We start from the raw sequence: 8,332 nt of genomic DNA, 5'->3' as shown, positions 1-8,332 counted from the left end.
CCAGATTGGATTCTGGGGTACCCTTACCAGTCCCTAGTATATGGTATACTAGGTACCCAGGGCAGAGGCCGCTCAGGGGCTGCAGCATGTATTATGCCACCCCTGGGAGACCTTTCAATATGACACCACAGGTCTGCAACAGCAGCCTGTGTAAGGTGGTGCATGCACCCCTTACTTAGATATAGGTTGTCTAAATCTACTCCATATCACTGCACATATAAACCTATCAGTCACCCCTATGGCAGGCCTTATCAATCCTGAAGGCAGAGTGCTGGGTTTTATGTGAGATGGTGCACCTGCATGAGCAGAGCCCCTCTGCAGCCTTCGGAACCTATATTTGGGGTTGTTTGTGATGCAGCCAACCATATATACTTAAGTGCATTATACCCTTGCGGTAAATGCTAACTTTAAAACGGCTGCATGGAAACATGTCATGTTTGGTGTCAAACACCTTGGAATCATACCCCCACACCAGTAACTGGTGTGGGAGGTATGATTCCACCCTCCTAAAGGGACATATGCGATACATCGGTACACCCGGTATCAGCTTTCTCGACCCTGGCATCACAAAATGGATGCTGCCAGCCATAGACACGAGTCTGCCCTCCTGCTGCTGGGCGAAACTCTGGCAGGGGAAGGCTTGACAATAGGTTTCCTGTCACAGGGAGGTGTGACCACCTCTCAGATAGGCTTTAGTGTATTGGGGCTGGGTGGGTGCACTCTGAGAGTGCTTTGATGTCTACACTGGGGGCACATTTGGTGTCCCTGTGCATAGTCCAGCTAAAAGCGGTTGCAGGAGCCATTTGCTCCTGCTCTGGCGCGAAACTGGACAAAGGACATGGGTGTAGCATCCCCTCTGTCTTGACCCTCCCATAGGTGGGTCCCCAGAGTTTGTCCCACCCCTTCCTTGGGTATAAAGTTGGAACCTCTGACTACACGACTTTAGATTTTACCTGGACTAAACTCTACTACAGAAACCAAGTACTTTGACGATCAGCACAACGCTGGATGACTGAAGAATGTCCCTTGGAGTAAATGATTTCCGTCCCTGCAAGGCAGGCACCTGAAACGCCTCTGACCGGTTTGCATCTCCGAAGCTCCTGAGGACTCTGAAGATTTCTGCAACACAGGAGGTGGGTTCCCGAGGTCTCTGAGATTGATCTGTGTTCTCAGCAATACTGAGGCCCGTATCCCTCATGGGGACCGTGCAACCCGAACCCTTGTGCACCACGTACATTTGCAGCAGCATATGCTTTTTGGGAACCCCTGAGGCTGTGCTTTGGGCTACTTGTAGTCCTGATCCGAGCAGTATTTCCACAGAACATTTCTGGCCTACACTCCACGAGTGTTCCGTGGGCTGATAATTTGTGATTCAGCTCGAGGTCCCTTGGAGATCTGTGGTCCGTCGACCTGTGGGTCCCTGTGAAGGTAACTTTGACTTTCTGTGGGCTTTCCTGGTTGCTCCAGATGTGCCCTGACTCTCCATAGCTTGGAGAGTCCCTAGGACCTTGCTGGTCCTCACCAAAGCATCTTTCCTCTAACCACGTGGGTTGCAGTTGCCAAGGCTTGTTGGTGTTCAATCCAGACACTGACCCCCCAGCACTCGACATCCTTCATGGGACAGCTCACCCCCGGACTTTGGTAATTGTCGACATCTCCTGGTCCCCGTGGCTGCAGAGTCAAGCTTCACCTCTTCTCACCTGAAACACCCGACATCGGTGGGCATTCGTCTATTGTGCCCCTTTGACCCAGACTCTGTCCCCTCTGCTTTCAGGTTCTTCTCAGCTCCGATCCAGGCTTGGATCACACTGGACACTTTTCATCTTCCCGGCAGCAGCACTTCTTCGCATCATGCCATTGAAATCAACAAGCGTTTCCGACACCACTTGACCCCTATGCACCCGGCTCTTCTGGGATAGGTAACACGGGTACCTCGGTACTCTCAAGGGTGCTGGCCTTAGAACCTTCTATGTTCCAAAGGGTTTGCTTGCTTGCTCTCCTAAGTGTCCTTAATCTTTAAAATTCCAACCGCGACTTTCCCATAGTGTTGTACGGAGCTCACAGCTATGTTCTCACACTGCACCCGGACTCCGTGGGTCTCCTGTGTCACTACCTTGGGTGGTTCCTTGGGGTCCCAGCGATTCTACGTGCTCTAGGCACTGTGTCTAATCAAGTCGTGGTTGTTACACCACTTTCTTAGTATATGGTTTGGTCTCCCCCTGGAGCCCACTGTGTATTGTGCTATTTAGTGTCGTTCTAGTGCTTTAATATTGTGTGTCTTGTTCTCTAATCTCATAAAGAGGTTAGTAGAGACTGTTTAGTAATAAATACATATATTTTATATATTCCTTGTGTGGTTCTCCTTTCATTTGGCCATTCAGGAGGTTATCATCTGGTAAACCAAGCTGCTTTACATTCCTTCGAGACTGAGTCTGAAGGCTACTCTCCATAGCTACCACTAGGATATCTTTCAATAAAGGTTGTCTTTAACCTAATCATCATTAAGGGTCGTTTGGACTGATGCAAGGTGCCCACTTTAACTAGTGGACAGCATATACCAGGCCAACTTCTCACACCCTCTCCTCACAAAAGATCTTAAATCAGTTTAGTAAAGTTTGAAGCCCCATGGGTGAGACAAGAAGAGCATTGTCTGCGAAGAGTTGCAATTTTCTCATTTCCTAGGGATGGCACATCACTGGTATTACAGCTAAGTAGTCAACCACTTGGTTGATTTATAAGGAAAATAGTGTTGGGGCCAAGACACAACCCTGTCGAGCTCCCCGACTGATTTCGACTGGATCAGTGACTTTACCCTGGCCACCCATCTCACCCTAGCTTAGTTATCTGCATGGAGGTGTTCGACTAGCGACAACATTTCTGGGGTCATTCATATCTCCTACAGCAACAACCAGAGCTTGTTTCTAGGTACAAGGTTGAACGCTGACTTCATGTCTATGAATGCTACATACAAGCTCCCCTTGCCCAATATCACCACCTTCCAGTATAGGAGAAGGAAGCGGAAGACCTGGTCAATTGTTCCTGTCTTTTGGCAGAATCCTGCTTGTAATGGGGATAAGATATGGTTGTCGGCCATCCAGTCCTGTCTCCTCACTAGGAGGTAGCAGCAAAATACTTTTTGAATGCAATCAATCAGGCTAATAGGACAAAAATTAAACAGATTGCTCCTGTCACCCTTTTTAAAAATGGGGATCACTTCGGCTCCCTTCCATGATTTGGGAATTGGGGCTTCCCCGGTGATGGCGTTAGAAAGTGCCATTATATATGCTGACCAGTTAAAAAGGGCACCTGGAATCCCGTCAGGTCCCATCAGGTCCAGGAGCTTTAGCAGGTACAATTGCCTCCAAGGATTTCCTCCTTGGAAAAAAAAATCCTTGCTACAGAATGAGATAAATCAGAAGAACATGGCTGTATGGCGAGGCAGAAGGTATTAGTATATAGAGCGCTAAAGTGCTCGGTCCAAGCATTGACCGCGATGTTATTGGCTTAAGGGTGATGTTTTTCAAGGTTTCCCCTCCCAACGAGAGCCCAGAATTTCCTGGTGTCTGAATAGGAGCAAGCCTCCCCAAGTTGCTCCACTTCTTCTCGTCCCAATCTCGCTTTACCCTAGCTAGGGATAGCTTGTATAATCTCCTTAGGTCGCGCACCAGTGGCATGTTCCTAAGTCTGATGGCTATAGCCAATCTTCTTCTTAGTGACCTGCATTCCTGTGTGAATCATGGCTTCGCCTTGTTTGCTTTCCTCTATTTGGAACTTGAGTGGTAGGAGTAGTCAACAAAGTTTCGAGCTAGCTGTTCAAAATACTTTGCATACAGGACACTAATGTTCTCCGTTGAACTCAATTTGTCTGGTAAAGATTGAATCACAGCCATATGGGCCTCAAATCCTGCTTTATGGTGTTGAGTTTAGTTTCGTCCCCCATAACCATTGGCCATTTGAGGCAATGTTTATCATTCGTAGGTATTACCTCTTTTGTGATCATTTTACTCTTTATGACACTCTCTTGTTCACCCCAGGGGTATACCAGACCCAAACTTAGCGGATTATTGTCACTATTGCAGTTTTTAACTATAGTCATGTCAATTACAGTTGAACATATTCTGGGGTTCACAAGAATGTTATTGATGCGACTAGCACCAGTTGGGCCAATAAATGTCATTTCCCCTCCTCTCTCTGAAAGTGTTCTTCCATTCGCAGCCCACAGCCTGTATTCTAAAGTCAATGCATTCATTTGTAATGCTGAATGTGACCACTTCTTAATTGGTGGAAGATCAAGAGGTGGAACTGACCATAGTTTATCCTCCTCATTGACATCATGGAATATATAACGTTTTTGTTCAACACACAGGAATCCATGGATCCCCCACGGTGCTCATCACGACCTCCATTCCCTGTGGAATGTGAATCATAATGCAGCTCATCAGAGGGCTCACCCTCTTTCTCAACCACTCTTCAAATGCACCTGCTGGTGCACTACTGGTTGGGGGATGAAGTCCCCTTGGTTGCTGAGGGTCTTTGGGGGGCGAGAACCCCTGTTGTAGCAACAAGTAAGTCACCCACAACGGGATTGCTCAGACTTCATCGGAGGCCTACCCCTTTTCTCAACCACTCTGCAAATGCCCCTCCTACTGAAGTACTGGTTGGGGAAGAAGTCCACTTGGCTGTTAACCTCTAATGTTGCCACAAGTAAGTCTCCCACAGCTGGATTGCTCAAACCTCAGCAGTGGCCTCACCCCTAATCTCAACCACTCTACAAATGCGCCCCTGGTTAACTAAAGGTTGGGGGATGAAATCCAGTTGGCTGTTTGGGTCATTGGGGCCAAGTACCCCTATTGTTGCCACAAGTAAGTTCTCCACAGCGGGATTGCTCAGACATCGTCAGTGGCCCTGCTGCTTTCTCAACTGCTCTGCAAATGCACTTCCTGGTGTAGTTCTGGTTGGGGGATGAAGTCCCCTTGGTTGCTGAGGGTTTTTGGGGGCCAAGAACGTCTATTGTTGCCACCCACATTTGAAGTTCTCAGACTTCATTGGAGGCCCACCCCCTTTCTCAACCACTCTGCAAATGCACCCCCTGGTGCACTACTGGCTGGGGAAAGAAGTACACTTGGCTGTTGAGGGTCATTGGGGGCCAAGAACCTCTATTGTTGCCACAAGTAAGTCGCCCACAGTGGGATTGCTCAGACTTTATCAGAGGCCCTGCCCCCTTTATTAACCACTCTGCAAATGCACCTCCTGGTGCACTACTGGTTGGGTGATGAAGTCTGGGGGTGAGCACGCCTGTAAACTACGCTCTGGCAGTGGTTGGCTGAGTTTTTGCCAAACTCCACATTCCAAACAGACTGCAGAGTGGCAAAACTCTGCTAACTCTAGTAGCAGAGACTCGCACACCCACTCACAGACCCACTCAGACACTCATATACCCACATAGAGCCTCACTCATGCTCTCTCACACCCACTTACAAACCTACCCAGACACTCATGCACCCACTGAGACACTCATGCACTCACTCACACACTCAGTGTCAAAGGTAAGTAGTTACAGTTAGGAAACAAAATGTAAAAGACCTTACAAATTCACATGAAAACAAAGGTTACAGGGACATTATAGTTTGGAAATAGAATTTTAAAAAACTCAGAAATTCCCTGAAAAAAATTGGTCTACACCAAATAACAAAAAGGTCACTTTCTTAACCAAGACATACCTTTCTGCCAAATTTGGTGTAATTCCGTCTAGCTGTTATAGCTGCAGTCGTGTTCAAACTCCCTATGGGAAATTGCATGAGGAAAAAGCATTTTGGGACACCCCCTTTTTCTCGGACCCCACTTGATGAATCACCCTGAAACTTTAAAGACAGCAACTGAATCAAGTGGCTGACTAATTGTGAAAATGTTGAGATGATTCGTCAAACTGTGCCAAAGTTATTGGAGAAAAAAAAAGTTTTTCCTATGGAAACTTGATCTTAACTACAACTACCTACTGGCAAGGTAATATATATATGACATCACGACCATGGCTGTGGTCGAAACGTGTCGTTTTTGTGCCTAAATAAACACCTTACCATCGATCAGTGGGCTCGAGAATCATCTTTCCAAGTGATTTACCGTTTGCAATATATGGTGGTCGTGAGTAGGTAGTTATAGTTAGGACTTGGTTTCCATTCAAAAAGCGTTTTTTCCTTTGCCAATATCTTTGGCACCGTTTGAAAAATCTTCGCAAAATTTTTCAAACTAATGACCAGCTCAGGTCAGCTCCCGTTTTGAAAGTTTGAGAGATAAAAAATTGGACTCCCAAAATGCGTTTTCTCCATGTTAATTTCCGTAGGAATCTTGGAACAGTCTACAGCCTGAACTGCTGAACCGAATTACACCAAATTTGACAAAAATGTAGCTCTTGGTTCAAAAATCAATATCTGAGCACTGAGGAGGAGCCGCGAATTCTCCCGAGCACGAGCTTAATTCTGGATGGCTGCCAACACTCCAAACCAGAATGTGTTGGCAGCCATCTTGTGACTCGGTTCTACCGAGTCACTAGAAAAAGTTTTTAAAAAGTTACAAATGAAGAAAAGAGGGCAGGGTAGAAACACCCTGACCCACTAGGCCTGCTCAGGCCCCAAAAAAGCTTTAAAAAAACAACCAATTAAAGCCCCCAGGTGGACCAGGTCCCGGGGACAATATTTAATAATGGTGCAGGGGCCCTCCGGGGACCGCCACCCCCTGGGGTGATCCTTATTCAAATGCGGGGGGCTCACAGCCATGGGGACTGCCACCTCCCTAGGTCTTTATTTTAAAAAATTAAATAAAAAGCATGGGGGGGCTCTTGCCCTCCCCACACAGCCCCGGGAATCACCACCTCCCCGGGGCTTTAATCATTAAGTGCGGCAGGCATCGCGGCCTCCACAGCCCCGGGGACCACCACCTCCCTGGGGATTTAAAAAAAATTAATGATGTGGGGGGCTCCTGCCCCCAACACTGCCCCGGGGAACACCACCTTCCCTGGGGCATACAGTAGTTTAAATTTGGGGGTCCGTAGCGGCCCCCCGGCCCCGTGGACCACCACCTCCCCGGGGCTTTACACATATGTTGGAGGGGAGCCACGCGGCCCCCCTCGTGGAGCCCTCGGTGGCCCTGGGGACCGCCACCCCCCAGGGCCGGCTTCAGCAATGTCCAGGGGTGCCCACCCCGGGACATTGCCGTTTGCTATGGCAGGGCAGGGGAGCACGGCACCCGCCCTGCCATGGCAAACTCTGCATTGCTTCTTGGGAGCGAGAGCAGGAAACCTGCTCTCGCTCAAGAAACAAAGCAGAATTGCTTTTGGGCAAGAGGAGCTGCATGTCAGCAGATCCCCATGCCCAAAAGCAATGCCGTCTCCCGCAGGAGGCGGGGAGCCAGCAGGGACCGTGGGGGCATTGGGGTTCCCCCCACAGTCTCCAACTTGATGGCGGGCCAGGGCTGCACTGGCCGAGGCGGGCACTGGGCGTTCCCCCGGTGGGCCACCAGGGTGGGGGCCGATTTTGGGCCCCTGGGCAGATGTTTTTGTTATCGGAAGCCTGCAATATCAGTAACAAAATCGGCCGAAACTGGCCCTTGCAAACAGCTCAGCTGCACCCCTTCAGCCTCCCCAGGGGGGTCGGCTGAGCAGTTTGCCATGGCCCATTTTGGTTCCCAGTCCGGCCCTGTGGCCCACCCCAGGGGATGGGGTCCCTGGGGTCAGAAGTGGCCTGGGAGGGAGGCCACTCGGACCCGTCCCTTTCCATTATTTTAAAAAAAAAATAATAAGGCCGGGCGCCAGGGGGGATGGGGTCCCCAGGGCCATAATTGGCCTGAGGAGGGGGGGATGGGGTCCCCAGGACCAGAAGTGGATGTAGGTTGTGTGTAGTGGAATTATGTGGTATGTTGTGCAGTGAAATTATGTGGATAGAAAGTATGTGGTATTTAGTGTGTAGGAATTATGTAGAGTTGCATTCTGTGTTATGGAGAGTAATTGTGTGGTATGATAGTCTGTGTTGTGGAGTTGTAACCTCATATTTAGTCTTCCTCGTTTCCATAGAAGCTAAACTATGAACTTCAATGAGACAAAATAAAAAGAAGGAACCACTGAGGAGCACTTCTGGACCTAGTCAGAGGTATAAGCAGGGCCACTAGAATTATATGACTGTTTGGCTGCACCGACTTTTGCACAATTATACATTTTCCGCATTTGCCACATAATCCATCATCTGCTGCATAATCTGCAGATTTTAACATAAAAACATTGTTTCTAGCTCAAACGGCTCAAACGTTATAAAAAATGCAGCGACAAGTGTAACAGCGTGGT

The sequence above is a fragment of the Triturus cristatus genome, chromosome 9 (assembly GCF_964204655.1).
Source record: "Triturus cristatus chromosome 9, aTriCri1.1, whole genome shotgun sequence".
Taxonomy (NCBI): Eukaryota; Metazoa; Chordata; class Amphibia; order Caudata; family Salamandridae; genus Triturus; species Triturus cristatus.
The sequence above is the reverse complement of the archived record's forward strand: the minus strand, read 5'-3'. Positions refer to the sequence as shown.